General features: G+C 32.7%; 1 protein-coding gene and 1 long non-coding RNA gene across 2 annotated transcripts in view; one reads left to right on the forward strand and one right to left on the reverse strand.

Moving 5' to 3' along the window:
- Window positions 1-261: 261 nt before the first annotated feature.
- On the reverse strand, window positions 262-18,480 carry LOC130629710 (uncharacterized). The gene is made up of 3 exons (XR_008982011.1): window positions 18,211-18,480; window positions 622-747; window positions 262-474 (listed from the first exon to the last, which is right to left on the reverse strand). It is a non-coding gene; the product is annotated as an uncharacterized LOC130629710 (long non-coding RNA).
- LOC130629701 (uncharacterized) overlaps window positions 15,452-18,548 on the forward strand; it is a 105,815-nt gene continuing 102,718 nt past the window's right edge. Inside the window, exon 1 of the mRNA XM_057443013.1 lies at window positions 15,452-15,524. The gene's annotated coding sequence lies outside the window, so the exon portion shown is untranslated. The remainder of the gene's footprint in view (window positions 15,525-18,548) is intronic.

Below are 18,548 nucleotides of genomic sequence, written 5' to 3' on the forward strand. Positions count from 1 at the left end.
TTGCTTGACATGGCATTCATACTCTTTTTAGAAAGATTGCAGTTCCCGAGCATCTATACATTTGTTAGACTATATGCAAAACGGCATAACCTTTTGCATTGATTATAATGTTTTGTTAGAAACAGCATCCGTACTTTTACTAACAGCGCATAAAACCGCCACAGCATTGACGCTATTCTTATATTTATTTTTACCACACAGTGTTCTGTTAAAGACACAGAAAACGTATATTGGTTCCATGGTTACAGAACTCTCATGCACACATTCGCTAAAATTTTCAAGAGGGGAAAGCAAATACACAGTTTGTGCTTCCTATCAACGACACAGTATCCATAAACTCGGCAGATTTTTTAAAAAAAATTATATTTAGCGCACTTTTTTACATGTGTTGTAAACGACTCAGCATCCATACATTTCTTAGATTGTTTTTCACTGATCATTCACTCGTTCGTTGTAATGTAATCAGTTTCTTCACTAAAAAACAAGACACAAAACAATAAAATATTGAAGCAATTCTCCGGAATTTGCAGACAATACATAGAGGTCTAATAGTACTCTAAAAAGATGTGTTCACATATTTCTATTTGAGGAGTCTAAAGCAATAAAAAAGCAAGGACTTACATTCACATTGTATGGATCTTCGTTTAATATTATTCTTACGATTTTTCATATCGGTAATTGGCTGTCTGTTCTATATTACCAAAAATACAATTTAGCAAAGCAAAAAAATGAATGCCAAGATTTAACCTAAATATAACGTAAATATTTCTTAATAACCCTAGAAGGACACTGGTCTCTGCTTCATGTACAATAAAAATATAAAGTAAAAGAACGTTTTAGTCCAAAGTAAAAGTCTGCATAACCTTTTTAAACAGTTGTGTGAAAATTAAAAAACATTTAAGACGTTTCCTCAAATAATTATTTTAACGTTGCAAAAATAAAAAATATAAAAACATTTATATATGTACAAATAGTAATGAATGGAAACATTTAAGAAGTTTCCTCAAATAATTATTTTTTAATCTTGCAACAATAAGAAATATAAAAACATTAGTAATGAATGGAAACCTTTAAGAAGTTTCCTCAAATAATTATTTTTTAATGCTGGAAATATATAAATAAAAATACCCATCTATTTATGCATGCAGATAGAAATGAATGGAAACTCGTTGTTCTTAATTGAACAAATTTTTTTATATGCATTTTTGCTGTTTTTTAGGCTGAATTAAAAAGAAAAAGATTTATGTGGAGTATTTGTTCCACTAGTACTAGTGCCTTTATACCATTGGTTATAACTGTGTGCCGTTTTCATGAATATAAATAGGTCCAGAATTTTTAAAGGCAATTGCTCTTTCCAAGTACAATTTTCAGGAATTTCATAAAGTTTCTTAATTGACGGTATTTTTTGAGCTTGGTGATTTGTTGATTATATTTTCAGCCTGAACACATATGCATTGGTTTAGACGCACAATTAAACACTTGCAACACTGACACTGGTCCATTGTGGCCAAAATGTAGCGATGTATGTCACTCACTAACTGCACATGCTTGTTGATTCTTTTTTCCTTATTGCTTTATAAAAATCCAAACAATGTTTTCAATTCTGTTGACATAGTCACAAAAAGACAAATAGAAATAAACAGACTTCGTAGACTACACATTCATTGAGAAAATTGTATTACATCCAGACTATTAGAGAACTCCCTTCCAATTAAATTTTAACAAAGTTTTGTGATATATAGTATGATTTTTATTAAGTATATGCGGGAATATTGGAATACCATGCTTGACTCTGTACAGTTAATCAGCTAAAGCTAAGATGTTAATGGATAACAATATAGAACCACTGAATTATGTTTCACATGAATTAAATTCCATGTGGCCTATTTTTTTGTGGATGTCACATCGTCTGTCATTAGTTTGCAGATATATTTTGAGCTGACTAATTAATGTGAATAACTATTTTTTGTAGACAGACTTACTTCAAATATCTCAAGTGGACTTAATTTGACAAATTTTTTTTAAACAACAATACCATGAATTTCACCCATGCTAAACATAATTCACGTAATATAATCACTGTGATCAGTAGGAAACGCATGTTTGGCCAATGTAGCTTTGATACACAAAGAAATATTGACATAAATTCTGTATTTTTTTCTTAAAAAAAAACAAAAAAATGTTTCCTGATTTTTAAAATGTATGTTGGGTTTATAATTACCAGACTAGTTTTTATGTGTCTTGAGCCATCGTGTTCTTGCAAAATAGAAAATGTTAGGTGGCTAATCCTGCTGGAAAAGGTTTTAATATGGTGTAGTTATTTCGTGCTTTTTTCACCGCTACTTGCGAGATTTTAAAATATATAATCAGGTAGAGGGTACAGTACATCTGAATAAAGCGCTCCGCCATGATGTGTGACATGGTTTAAGTGATCCAACTGGCATTCAATGTCTTATAAATAACTCAATTTTATTTGAATTGCACTTGAAGAAAACTTCTTTCTATAACAACTCAACAGAGTTTAGTATAACGTATATCTGCACTAATCACTGCACTTTAACGCTCAAACTGTCTTTCAACATAGACATTGAGGTCAACATACCCATACTCATCGAAAAGGATTGGAATGAGTACTAGTACAGGGAGCTGTTACAATTCAGGCATGAGCCATCTAGCGAGGTGGACGGAAATGAAATAGCAATAATAAGAACTGATTCTTTACAAAACGAAAGCATTGTGGTACACATGCCACAAAACAAATAAAAAATATGTTTCATGTTCTTGAAAGTCCTGAACAGTTCGATTACAGCTTAAGTTTGTGGAAAGAGAGTTAATCGTGGAGGTGGATATGGTCTGGAAATACCGGTTGTGTATAAGTTTTATGGACAGCAAAAATTGATTGACTGGGTTGCGAAGAAAATTGAGACTGTAAAAGCAGACTTTTCCTGCAAAGTTTCAAAGTGTTTAAAATAGATATTTAAAATTAAATGCTGATCCCTAATTTTTTGGATTGTATGCTAATTGGAGAGAAAAAAAGCCTATAGTTGCCATTTCGTGCAAAAAAAATTGTCCGCTCATCAGAGTGTCCGTTAATTAAGAGTCCGCTAATTAGAAAGTTTTTTATAAGACTTTGACCAGAAAACGGCCAGTGCATGGACCGGCCAATGTTGTGTCCGCTAATTGAAGAGAATACTGTATACATTTATTTTCAGCAGCGTTTTAACCCTATTCGGTCCGGGGTTTTTCGAACATACTATGACCGGGGGGCGGGGGCGGATTCCGTCCCCCTCAATAACTTTTTATAGAATTGCTCAAATTGAATCAAACTTGGCACACTTATAGTACGTCATAAAAGGAACAAAATGGCGGCAATAAATTTTTGCTTGCGTCAGCACATTTTCCGTGACGTCATCAGAAGCTTGACATAAACAGAAAAATAACTGATACAAATATAATCTGATTTCTAACATATATACATTGTGCTTTTAAGCAATGTTAGCAGAGCTACATATCAGTCCAGAACCTTTAGGACTATGAAATATTTCTGCCAAGTAATTGTAAAAATTGTTTAGTAGAATAACAAAGTAACAAACCTATGTAAATAAGCAAAATAGAAAGAAAACAAAACACTTCAACACTACCAAAACAAAAGTAAGTACAAATAAAAAAGATATCGTTCTAAATTTTAAACACTTTTTGGACAAAGTAGTGATTTTATATATGTCCTTTTTACTTTTCGACCAATAACAGCCTTGACAAATTGTGCACTTAATAAAGTTCAGCATAATTAACGTAATATATATCTACGATATCTCCAAAATTACATAAGATATAAACTACATTTATAAAAAAATCGTATTTGTCCGAATCATGCTACTAGACACAAAAAGTTATTAAACAAAACAAAGATGCACGACATTTCATATTTTGTTACCACTATTTTAATATTACGCAGTAAAAGAAAGGAGGTAATTCAGCACGTCTTTTATCTCATTTTCTTTTCCGCTTCCCTTCCACCCTCTCATTAGCGCTCAGGCTGTCAAATAGTATAACGCTTTCTAAACGTAAGTGTAATACAGCTAGTTATTTATATACTAGTTTATACTTCATGCATCTTTAGCACAAAGTTTAGATTATGAACGATTAGTTAGTGCAACACTCCAGTTCTATAAAACATCGCCGAAAAATTTTCTAAAGAGATTCTATTTCGTTAGAATTTTTTTTATACGCCGGTTTTTACCACGGGAAATGTAATTGTTTTGTTATAAATTGGTGTATTGGTATTTTTTTGTTTCATTTAAAATGTTTTATCTGCAACATTTTTTAAAAAATTAGGGTGATAAGAATGCACGAAAAAAACTTCGATATTTCGACTAACAAGAACACCGTCAAGGAATATTGCAGCCAGTATTAAACACTGCAGGACCCCTGAGGCAAGTTATATATATCCTAACATGGGGAGCAATGATTGGTGCATATTATAGTATCAGGATACGAAATTGAAGGAATCCCGCAACCCCCCTTGCCTCTGCATTCCACCACGCCACACGCAGATCGATGTTAAAAATTCCCAATTAGAAATATTGTCGTCCCAAAGTTTACAAAATTAAAGATAATCTTAGAAGCTCAAAAATAAACAACTTAGCTTTGGTCTAATTTAGGTAACACAATAGTGTTCATCTTATTGGCGTATAGATATTTGAAAATATAAAAAATCAAACAAAAACAATAGGGATAATACTAATAATTTGTCAAATTACAGAGTACCACTGTTTATTCAACATGCTGTCGTCGAGTGTTTAAAGTAGCCTCTTTGCAACGGTTGTTGGTTTTCGACTAGTGACTTACACGAAAGTCAAGCTAATGGCGGGGGAAAGTGTATAATCACTGAGGACAAAAAAAACAACTTAAATCATCTTAAATATCACACTGAACATCCAAATATAACTACAAATGACAGAAAAGTTCCATATATAGCTTTGTTGCCCAGGTAAAAGGGCGGCATTCATTGGTTACAACTTACGTCATAGCGGGCAATAGCAACCGTGTTTAAAGTTTAGTATTGCCCAAGCTTGTGAAGGCAGTACGCGACAATAGCAACCATTCAATATTCGAAGGTATTGCCCGAAATAAACAGTTATTATATGGATTATTATCCGGCCACTGCATTTTGCGACAAAAATATAACATTATAAGCAAGATGTAGAAATCATGTCTTTATAGAAACTATTCCCATATGGAACGTACATTCGAACTAAAAATATATTTTTTTAACATCGAATATCGTGTAAACATTACAGGTTTCATTCTGTAGCTACAACATAGAATTCTTTAAAAGATAAAAGTAAGTTTTACTTCTGTTTCGCTTTTTTGTTTACCGTTTTTCGTGTTTATTTACATTTAATGCTACCATATTTAAACTTGGTTGCTATGGTAGCGGTCAATACCATGGAATATTGTCCGCTATGACGTAAGTTCTAACCAATGACATTGGGCGATTTTTGGAAATATTGATGCCGCCCTTTTACCGGGTAATAATTTCAAATATCCCAGTTAACACGGACTATTATTACAACTTCATGGTTTTCTCTACGACTGCGAGATATACTAGGGACCTTACACAACTGAAGTATTTTAGTCGATATATTTTCTTTCAAAATTATCACATTCTCATAATTTTTTAAGAAAAAGGAATTTCAGCAGAGGTAAATTACTCACTTCTTTCTCCGCTATCGCCGCCTAAAACAAAATTAACTTTAGTAGCTAGTAGCATATTTAAAAAAAAAAGACGGATGAGTCCTCCTTTTACAACCATATATACGCCAATTCTGGAGGCATTTTAGAGTATTATTTAAAGTTTTAATTTGCTAGTAAATATACACATTACACACTCAGAAAGAAATAATAAATCGTGAATTTAAACCCTAGAAAAACAAAATCAAAACAAGGAAGAGCCAACAAGGCACTCGCTAACTACCTATCAATTTTCTTTAATTTTGGAACCTTGATTAGCAGAAAAAAGTATTTATGTTAAAGTATTCATTTAAAGTATAGGTTAGAGTCCGTTTGTTAAGAACTGCATCGATAAAAAAGTCTTTGACTAACTAAACTAAACTAAAAGTAAGAGCGCTCGAGGCTTCTTTGGAAACTGGTGCTTCGAGTTGGTTGAATGCTTTGCCAATTAGAGAACATGGATTCGTTTTGGATAAACAATCATTTTGGGACAGTTTATTCATATGATACTGCATCCTGCTAAAGCGATTACCATCCAGATGTGTTTGTGGTGTTTGTTTTACAATTAAACACGCGCTATTCTGTCTAAAAGGTTGTCTCATAACATTACGACACAACAAAATCCGAGACTTCACTGCCGAACTACTTCAGGAATGTTTTAAGGACGTGAGAATAGAGCCCGTATTACAGGAAATCGCTGGTGAACAGTTTTCTTCATCAGCCATAACTACTGACGAGACACGAGTAGACGTAGCTGCTAGAGGATTTTAGATCAGAGAGCAAATGGCTTTTCTTGATGTGAAAGTTTTTAACCCAACGGCCAAAATGCACCTGAACCGTGATCTGAAAGCATGCTACAAAACCAATGAGTCAACTAAAATAAGATCGTATAATGCGAGACTCAATACTGTTGATCAAGGATCATTCACTCCCCTAATCTTCACGTATTTTGGAAGTGTGTCTCGAGTATGTGCTACGTTTTACAACAAACTGTCTTGTTCGATTGCTGAAAAGAGAAATGAATCAGTGAGTATCACGAAAAATTGGCTGAGAACTGGATAAAGTTTCAATGTGCTAAGATGAAAGCTACTTTGTATTCGTAGATCGAGAGGAGTAAAGTCTGAAGCATCGCTAGTTCGCGACACAGACGTAAACATTGTGCCGTTTGAAAGCAGATTGGTTTGTGAATAAGTTGAACTGTTAAATCATTACCAAGTTGCGTCAATGTTTACTTTTATATGTTTCTTTGTTATCTTTCCACATATAACGTCTATGTACTTTTGTGTTTTTTGTTGTAGACAGGTTGATGAAAAAGAAAATTATACATGATTAAAACAAAAAAACAAAACAAAAAAAACTTAAAACTTTGAGCTCAAATAACTTGGAAACGAGGTGGTAACGTCAATGATTTTCATCGTTTGGGTAACTAGGGACCACTTAGGACCAATTTGGGTAAGTTTCCCAAACCTGGGTCCCCAAATCCGTTTTGGAATGAATGGGTTGATGACGTCATCAAAAACCCTTTAAACCCTAATATCTCAGCAAGCGTTTGTCAAAAGTATATGATCCTATACATTTTCAGGATCAGCGTTTCAAGATCTATACGATGAAGGCAACAGGTATACATATTTCTAAAAAATATTTTTTTTCGGTTTTGACGGCCGATTGCTGACTTCAGCAAAATATTTAAACCCCAAAATCTGATTAAGCGCTCACCAAAACCACATGATCATATACATATTTTTTTATCAGCAGTTTAAGCTCTACAAAATGGAAGCAACGTGAAACCAACTTTTTTTGTGTGTGTGGATGGGTTGCTAAGGTCATCAAAATTCAAACAACGCTTCGGCCTTCCGTTTTGCCAACATTCACTGTTAGTTTTTGACTATTCTTTAGATAGCTAACTTTTAGTGCCGCACACATGTGGCCCAATAACTAGCCAGGAGGCTGAAGGGAAATGGTCTTTAGCTAGCAAACGTTACTTTTCTACTAGTGAGCTAGCTAAAAGTTACTGCATGCTATGCAAATATTTATTTATGCTGTAGGGAATTGTTTTTTAGTAAGCCAGGTGGAATTCACAGCTTCGTCTGGAAAGTATATATATAGCTATAGCTAACTAAATACTGTCACACTGCTAAACACTTATTTTCCCATAAAAATATAAATTGGTGTTTCCTACTAACGCTCAACGATAGGCTATTCTATGTTATATCTCGTGGAATAAGACGCGGTGAAAAAACGTGTATTTATAAATGTTGTTAATTAACTATATTTCATCCAACTTTAGGAGCATAAGCTTTTGCAAGTTTCAAGTACTTCGAGTCCTACTTATGTTGGAAATTCTGAAGCAAAGTTTATTCCTGAGAATAAATTTATAATCATTTCATTTGCATTGAAAGTTCTTTATGTAAGAACTAAAAATTGCGGCAGCAAAAAATTTGTTTGAAAATAAAAATAGTAGAAAATGTGAAAATTTTCATCGAGGTAATCCAAAAAAGAAAAACACCCCACATATGGTGGGGTATTTGTCACCACGTGCCAAGACAGGTTCAGAGCTAGCTTCGAGAGCTCTGGGGACAAGAATGGTGAAAAAGGTGATCCGATTAATCTTCAAATATTTATCAGAATCTTTTCAAAAGGACAGGTTAATACTGTGACTAACTTAGTATTACAGTATATTACTGAATACTACAAAGTATTAAAGTGTATTACTGAATTCTACAAGGTATTACAGTGTATTACTGAATACTACAAGATATTACAGTGTATTACTGAATACTACAAGGTATTACAGTGTATTACTGAATACTACAAAGTATTACAGCATATTACCGAATACTACAAAGTATTACAGTGTACTACAAGGTATTACAGTGTAATACCGAATACTACAAGGTATTACAGTGTATTACGGAATACTACAAGGTATTACAGTATATTACTGAATACTACAAGGTATTACAGTATATTACTGAATACTACAAAGTATTACAGTGTATTACTGAATACTACAAGGTATTACAGTGAATTACTGAATTCTACAAGGTATTACAGTGTATTACCGAACACTACAAGATAATACAGTGTATTACTGAATACTACCAGGTATTACAGTGTATTACCGAATACTACAAGGTATTACAGTGTATTACTGAATACTACAAGATATTATAGTATAATACTGAATACTACAAAGTATTGCAGTGTATTACCGAATACTACAAGGTATTACAGTGTATTACAGTGTACTACAAGGTATTACAGTGTTTTACTAAATACTACAAGGTACTACAGTGTATTACGGAACACTACAAGGTATTACAGTGTATTACAGTGTACTACAAGGTATTACAGTGTATTACTAAATACTACAAGGTACTACAGTGGGTTATTTGAGCCAAATTACTTTGTATATACCTCCTACCACCATGAAAAAAGACAAAACGTCAGCAACAATGAATTTAATTGACAAAGGTTTAAAGTAATCACCCTGTAGGCAACTTTTTTTAGGAGTGCCTATTTTATTGTACAAAATGAAAGATATACATAAGAAAACATTATCCTGAAGATTTTATTGAAAACTGAAAACCAGAACATGTTCAAATGTTTCGTAGAAATAAACCCCAATTTCTCTTCGCCTACAGAACCGCCATTGCATTTCATTGCACGAATCATGCAATAATAAACGTACGGAAAAATCTATAACATGGTTGCTGGATTCATGACATTACAGAAAAAATAATGCATGAGGGAGTGTCTCCGTAGCTGTGTTTCCATCGTAATGCTTTTATAAATGTATCCACAAAGTTCCGAACATGATAAATCAGGTAAATCAATCGAAGTTTCTGTGTTATTCTTTATTATTTAAACGTTCTAAATTACTGAAATCAGACTTCTTTGCAACACTGACCACCTCTTGTTGCTGTTTCCGAAGACAGCTTCGCCTCGCTAGCTGTCTTACCTTTTGATTATTTTCCTTTGTTCAAACAGTTGGTCGTTTCCTTATGGAGACAGTCAGATCCAGACAATTAGAATACATAATTTTTTTTAGAATTTCCCCTTTGATGCTCTAAATTTAATTATCTCCATAGTGCTTCAACTATCTTCAACTATCACAATGAGCATTCTCCCCCGTTGGGTATTTTGGCTTATAATATGCAGTAGTCCCGGTCATGATAATAAAATAAGAGAGAGCGTGGTAAGCATTAATTATCATAATTAATAACTACGAGGCAATGCTGTGATTTCTTCTTTCTGTTTTGTTTTGTCTGGTCTCCAAAAACAATGACGAATAGAATAGAAGAAAATTAAATCTGAGTGGAGAAAGTGATACGGATGTTTTTACGCGCGGCCACTTTTTTAAACAGAATTAAAATTTCTTTCCACTTTTTGATGCCATGTTTTGCAAAGATAAAACAAGCCAAAAAGAACAGCATTGTGATTCGGAGCCTACCATATTGCGATTTTATCGAACTCCATCTCAGAGCTCATTTAAAGTTAAGGCCGTTTGGTTACCTACGGTTTCACACGAACATTTTGTGACAGCCCGCTTATTAGACAAGAATAAGAGATCAACAAAATCGTTAAATATGGCGGCTGAAAAAAACAACAATAAAACTAAGATATTGAAGCACCATTATTTCCATTCCTAATACGTTTAAACATCCTCAAATTTTCAGGAAAGCCATAACTCCGTCTGAACTTTGAATTAAATAAATAAAATGTATATGTTAATTTTTTTTCGATAAGGGTGATTACGCGCCTTTCAACCTCGTTCCCAGGGCATCTTGTATCTTTTCTGACCCCGGGACGGCGATACGATCGCCGTCCCGGGGTCAGAAAAGATACAAGATGCCCTGGGGACGAGGTTGCGCGCCTTTAAGAGGTAGCTAAGAAGTAATTTATTGCTTGTGTTTTTAAAAGAAAAAGTTCTATACATTGCAAGTAAACATTCAGCTTTATTTCTTGGAAATAATTAATAATGCATTAGCTGCACATATTTTTATGTTGTACCCAAATATCTTCAAGATTTTACATATTCTTGCTGTAGTGCCAGTAACGACAGGTTCTTGGGTGAGAGATCTATATCATCGTTACGACGAGTAAAGACATATTTAAGAAGTTCGATGGCCCAGGTATGTTTCTACAATATAACATTGCGTAGTAAGGAGAATGCAACATTTTTAATCTTGTCGTGTATCTTAATTTATTGAGTTATCTGTTTTGATTGTGAAACACCACATTAAGTTCATTTAATTATAATTTTAAAACTTTTGTTCAGGATCGATTTAATGGCTTGGTGTTGCTAAATATCCACAACAAGATAAAAATAAATTTAGATGACGTAATCGATATGCTGGCAATAAAATATCTAAAAAGACTTAAAATGTTAGATATCCTGAACGATGATTAAAAGTGTAGCAGTCTTGATAAAAATATAAATCTTGTATATTATTATCTGTTGTTTAAATGTCGCCGTATATAAATTCCCTAAAAGTAATAACGCATGACATCAAATTTTTTTAAAAAAAGAATTAAATTACTCAAGTTGTACAAAAAACATTCCAAAATATAATCTTTGTCAGCTAAAAAATTAAAAAACCCACCTTACACCTACTTAGCAAAGATGAGTCTGAGAGATTATTTAAAGCTATTTCAGCCGTTTAAGGGCGTTAAAGGCCGTTGGCTTCCAGGGCGCCGCACTGAATTCATTTGGGGCTCACAACGCCCCTAAACCCCCAGTTGTCAGGCGGTGAAGCCTATTCGAAGTTTTTTTACACCAGTCAAAAAAAGCCCTGCACGCTAGTCATGTCGCAAATAATGGACTAAGGCAGTCTACTATCACCCCATCAGGGGACATATTATGAAAAAAGAAGTCCATATTCGACGGCACTACCAGCGTTCAACAAAACTTACTGTGCCATGTTGATACTGCATTTTTAAATGATGTCATTAAAATTTAACATTATTGTTATACATTGGAAGGTATTGTGAACTTGATTCTTTTGAGGTTGAGATTGTGATTTTTGTTTGACCTTTTATGTTTCCAACATGCAGACTTTGTTTGTTATGAACTTATTATAGACAATTTAATTTGCTTTTATGTCTAATATTAATAATTAAATAGTTTTGTAAAAAAAGAACTTATGATATAATGACTATCCGAATATGTTTTTGAACAATTACGGTGTCCTTATGTCAATTTTCCTATTAAAACTCTAAAGTTTTTCGACCTAAGCTAGATTGCTTTTTTCTTAAAAAATAATTTCTTGTAGCTCAACCTTCTGAGTGGCCTGGTGATTAAACAATTATATTAAGTATGTGAAAGGATGGAGAGTGACATTAATGACGGAGATCTTACTTGAGCTGTTTCGTACCCTTTTGATCGGTCCCTATTTTTGGCAAGATTTAAAACCTAATGTTCCTACATAATTGGTTCTCACATATAAGATAATGTGTCTTGTACAACTACTGTTTTTTTGTGACAACTAGAGAACAGTTTGTAGAAAAGAGGAAATGCAGTTAAAGTTAAGGTTACGTCGGCACTTTTGCAATGACGTCATTAGCAAATTATTATTCGACCAGAATAATCATGTCTACATTTTAGGTGTCGCTTTTTTTCTTAAATTATATTCGGGTCTGGTTCGTTCATTTATATTTGGTTCTAAGACAAGTTCTTAAGATTTTGTTCACGCAAAAAGGTATTTAAAGTTTATATCTTCGAAATTTTTGAATAAAGTAACTGGAAAGAAGTTTACTCAAGTTTTGAAAGTAAATCGAAACACCGAAATCATAACATTTGCAAAACATATATTACTAAGAGACAAACAAAAAGGTCTCTGTCTCTCCTATATATCTTAATGCACCAGTCAGGGTTTAACAAGACAAAAAAGTGTTAAACAAGACAAAACAGGATTAAACAAGAGAGAACAGGGTTAAACAAGACAAAAGTTGAAGAGGCTTTTGAAACTTTTACTTTCAGATTCTTAGGTTATTATTGCAAGGAATTTTACAAAATAAACACCCTATAATGTATTTTTGAAACAATCTGACAGATGTATTTAGAAGTTTGAGTGTTCATATTGAATGACAACTAAATGCGTCACTGTTTCTAACAACAACTTGATTTTAATGAGACTTCCAATTAAAGCTAAGGGACGGTAACTTGTAGGCAGCATATTTTTCCATACTACTCAGTGTGATTCTGGCTAATAAAGCTTTTCAAAGTGTTTAACTTTGTACAACTTAAAAAACGGATCTTTTATGCGCTGGTTTCCTAGATTTATAGAGATTACACACATATTAAATGTTTTTCTAAATTTGACAGCTAAGACCATTTCAAAATACATGGAATGTTAACATATATGTCGTGTTTACAATTGTGATATTTCTTTCCATCTTGTTGCGTTAAGTTATATGAATAAAAATATGAATGACGATTCACGCTTTTTTAAAACAAAACAAAAGTTTGAATTTCCAATGCCTTTTTCCTCTATAAGATGTTTAAAGAAGAGGACAAAGAAGTCTGTCTATAAATCTGTCAATTTTAATAATTAATTTTTCTTTTTCTTTCATTTAAAAATATTTTCCGCTTCCATTTCCCTCTGCTCAACTACACTAACTGGTCACGTTAGTTAGCACAGAGACTGATACCAATCTGTTTTTTATGTTTTTTTTATTGCTGTTATGGTTTCACATGTAGATACTGAATTGAAAATTGGGCAAAAAAAATTGGGCAGAAAATAAGAAATGCCAAATAAGAACCGGAAAAAACAATGGTTGCCTAGCAAACATGTGGTCACTTTTTAACCACCTGTCTTTATCGATAAGGTAAGTTAACAAAAGATATAATAACGGATAATGTACCATGGTAATCTTAATCATAGCAGAGCTAAAAAAAATGCTGTAATCATGTGATCTCTGTTTACAATAATAAACGGCCACCGTAAATATGAAAATGGATTTGATTGGTTATCACATTCACAATTGGTTTTGTATTACGTTAATAGGGAATGTTTTTATAAAATTGTGAACAAAGAGATGGCTTTTTATGAAACCAATCATAGAACTCGTGACAATCTATAAAATCAGACGGGGTTGGTCAATTGTTAGAAAAAAACTTTACCATTCAGTGAGGAAAGCCATACAGATTTTTGAAATAAAAGACAAGTCAAAAAAAGGCAAGTTTACCAATTTATTATTTTTATTTTTCTTTCTTTTTCTCTTCGTTTGTTTGTTTGTTTGTCTTTAGTTTAAACCTGAATATAATTTTTGATACTTTCCAGTCTTACAAGTTTGTGGATAAGTTTAAAAACGTAAGAACATCTGATGTCTTAAATAATCTTTTGAGCTATGGATATCCAACAAGAAAGTTTAAGCGATTTTCCTATCTTTTTAAAACTCCAAAGCAATACGGAAAGTGAATTATAAACTTAGTTCGTGAGAAGAGTACTAGGTACAAAGTACAGTAATTGTGTTGTCATTATCTCATGACAAATGTTACGTAAGAAAGCAAATCAACACTTATATATGTTTACATTCCAGACAACTTCTTTTATTTGTATTGAATTTTGTTCTATTTTGTTTATGCTTAGTCTGTTTGGTCTAAGTTGACGTTGAAAATAAAACAAAAGTACAAACTTATTGTCATTGTTGTTGTCATGACGGGTTATAGAAACTGTAATTATAGGATATTGGAAAATGAAATGGCAAGTTTCAATAAAATAGCGAAAGTTCTGTCAAGTATAGATTTTGATAAGAGAAATCGATACAGAAAGTACAAGAACTGACTTATGCCATCTTATGATAAGCTGTGTGCAATTAAACAAATAAACACTTGAATAGATATAAATTTCAAACAAAAAAGTCGCCCTATTTATTGCTTAGCAAAAACGGAGTACCAAAAAACCTTTTTAACCCTCTCAGAGTGGTATGTATTGGCTATTACTCAAAAATACCCCTTATATTTAAAAGAAATTCTTATCTTAAAAACATTAAACTCTTAACACAACTATATTTCGTCAAGGGGAATAATTTTGTTTTGTATTTATTAACCCGACTTCCCGATTTTTTCGGATTTTCTTCGAAAATTAAAAAAGAAAAAATAATTTAAATAACGAGTTTGCCTATCATTAAAAATTAAAGGAATTAAATTTAAAGCAGGTACCACTGCATCCATTTTGTATCAAGTTTAGTCGCACTTGGAAAAGCCTATTAAAAGTTATGGAGGGGAGCAGAGTTAAAACACTGGTACTGTATTTTCACATACGTTCCAAAAAAAATTAGTTGATGACAAAAACGTTGTGTAAGATAGTGTGAAAAATTAAAAAATGATGACTTATTGTCATCTTATGACAATGGTTATGACAAGATGTGTAACTAAATAAATAAACACTTGAACTTATTTGCATTCCAAACTTCTCCTTTCTTAGCATATACGAAGAAAGAGCACGTACTTCTATTGAAAATTGAAAATTTGTATTATATCATTAACGTATATTATTTAATATTATTTTTTATCCCATGTATCAGAAAATTAAAAAAGCTTGAAACCGTAAATGTTTAAATGGCTAGTGTCATTGTGATCAAATAAACATTTGATCACAATGCGTATAATGAATATACGTCATTATATGGTCAAGTAGACGAAAGTGATAGCGATAAGTTGTCAGGGTAACCGAAAAAAAGTAATAGTGATGGATTGTTTTCTTTTAATTACAGAGATTGGGGACTTGGATTCAATCATAAAGAAGCCTAAATAATAGAAGCGAGCGTGCAATGAAAACAATAAGGTAAGTTTTCTGACAGATGAATACAAAATATGTGTGTACTAAAAAAGATTTATTATTTTTGAATTTTACGAAGGAGTGTGTTTGCGCTAGATGATTTTACGCATAGACAATATCGTGGTCTAATACACGAAACTAAAAACAAAACATATTCAATTACAGTCATTATGGGCTTTTACGTAAGTAAAGCGATATGAACTTTAAACATATCATGTGGTCAGGCAGACGAAAGTAAAAAGAGTTAAAAATATTATATAAAACAAATAATTAAGCTAACGACCCATCCCAAGCACACTCCTCGGTATGATAATTGTTTATAGGAACATTCGTCTAAAAAGTTAATTTCACAGCACCTAACCTCTCCCATGTTCTGGTTTTATTTAACTTGCATGGGTGCGCACTCTTCTCGCAGTATTCTCTGTGACGATGAAGGTCGGACTGACTTGTGGCATGGTTCCAAATGGTCTGCCGTCTTTCGTTTGTAGATAGATAGTCAAGAAGAAACAAGTGAGGAACAGTTTAGGATCAGCAAAATTTTTGGGTTGTTTATAAAACTAAAAGTTATACACAAAATACACGCTTCACGGAATATTTGTTTTGCTTTTCATAAACAAAAAAAGATAATATTTTGATAAGAAGGTTGTATTAAAACACTTTGAGATGAAGATTGTGTCAAAAATAAAGAACATGTTAAGGAAATTCTTAGTCAGAATTTCTTCATAGATAATAAAAACAAAATAACGTAGTATAGAACTAACAATAACTTTGAAAATGAGTTTCGCAACTGGCATTAAATTATGAAAATGGATTTTGCAATTTTTCTGAAGAACACAACAAGACATTGAAGGCTGAAATAGTATAAAATAAAGTACATCCCTTCCAAAAAAAAGTGTAAGCGAACTGCCAATTAATTTGCTCCTGCTATGAATGTAGGAATTCTCATCTTTTTCTCGTGACGCATTCTTGTTAAGTCTAAGATTAGTTTGAAAACAGGATCGATATTTCACTGTTTTTTCCATGTACCAAAATGAAAGCAAAGTTTTGTTTTAAACTGATTCTTAAAATATAGAAAAGAATTCTCGTCCCTAGGTTCTGTTGCCTATGTCATAGCCGCTAGCGCTTACTTAACGGTGTGGATATCAAACAAGAAAAACCCCCTAAGGACGAAGTTGGTAGAAAAGTAAAGTTAAATTAACTGGAATGTGGCGGGAAAACATCTTAGCTTACTTAACACATTACATAGATACCTATTTTGTCGGATTTATTTCAACCCTTCAACTGTTGAATTAATTTTCATAAATCCTGGGACAAACGACAGGGCAAATTTCAAAACAGCGCATTTTGCGTCCAACTTTGATTTGTTATCTAAAAAATGATATTGAAATAGATCATGATAATTATACTCCAAGATTCATTTTCTTACTGTCATTTAGTTTCTTCTGATTAAGTAAGCCTGTAGAGCTTCCAGAAGTAATAAAAAAAAATGCAAACAATAATTTATACTAAGATTCTTATCTTTTTACATATTTAATGAAACTATATGACTATTGATAATCGTTAGGTAGATGAGAATTGCCCACCGCATTTAATTCGTGATTATGCGTGAATTTCTATGACTTCTTAAAATTGTCCAGATTCATCTACTCGCTAATGAAGTGAAAACTTGCAGTCTTGCTTAAGTTTTTCAGTTAGTAGAACAAAGTTATAAAAAGGTCTGGAAACGAGGTTGGTAATTAATATAAACAAAACATATACTGAACAGCTCGTTGTCAAGAACCTCTTCCTTTGAGTTTTCTTTCACCGTGAACACAAGAATATTTTAATTCGTGGTACTAAATCTCCGGTTTCATAATTTTCGTTAATCCTTTTTGTGGAGTTGTAATAACAGTTTGATAATCTCTAACCATAGCACTCTAACATAGACATCAACAAAATTATTTATTTGTATGTATCTAATTTTGTTTTCAATATCAACATAGCAACCACTTTTGTTCCTTTTCTTGTAAATACATTCCACAAAGTTTGTTGCTTTAGCAATCAATTAAGCAAAAATAAATATATATAATGAAAAAATAAGTTTTGAAACAACAATTGGAAAAAGGTATAAACATAACGGAATTGATGCTTGTTTGTTATTGTTTAGCTGGAGTTTAAAACTCTAAATTTGGAAAATTAATAAACAAACGGAGAAGAATAGTAACACGACTATCTCCGTTTTTTCTCGTCAAGAAAATGAAAAAGCACTTCCATCGTACATCCTTTTTTGCGAATATTTTACTAACCTCGCAAAAAAGAAATTAAGCCCTTGTTTAGTCAATAGAATGGTATTTTAGTGCACCTTTGAGGTAAAAACCGGTGTCACCTGCCCGCAGTCTATATATTCCTGAAAAGAATCTTGGTATTGCTTTTACTCTAACCTACCGCTTTGACACATCTATGTTTACTGCCATGCTCAGTGATTAATGTCTACTATATAATGACAACATATGCTACAATCATGTTTTCACTTGTACACATAGACGAGTATAGTCCCATGACAACCATCGGACATAATTGACTGCCAAATGTGTGCGTAACATTACTACATCGTTTTCTTTTGCTACTTGCAAACGACATACGAGATCGTTCTCTACTAATACTAGCGAGATTTTATACAAATAAGCAAATGCTACCTTATTTATTAACTTACCAGAACTGTTCATTGCAGCACTTCTTTTATTTACAACTGGGTCAAAATGAGCTACTCCCATGGATTATTAACAGAACAAGGGCAGTAAGCATCAGTGACTGCTACCTGCTGGTATATTTTCCTGTTCGCGGGCACACAAACACCTTTCGCCGTGTTTCTCGCCCCGAGACATTCACGTAAACCGACGCGTCGCTCAGATCATAGTTCAGTCCTGTAGGACGCAGTTAAAGTTTGTTGTGTTCTAGTTAAAGAATAGCATGAGAAAGAATTTCTTGTGAAAGTTCTAAGCAACTTAGTAGTCATGTGATTAGATTTACGTCGTTTAGAGAGAGAAAATA

This window comes from Hydractinia symbiolongicarpus, chromosome 2, assembly GCF_029227915.1.
Source record: "Hydractinia symbiolongicarpus strain clone_291-10 chromosome 2, HSymV2.1, whole genome shotgun sequence".
Lineage (NCBI taxonomy): Eukaryota > Metazoa > Cnidaria > Hydrozoa > Anthoathecata > Hydractiniidae > Hydractinia > Hydractinia symbiolongicarpus.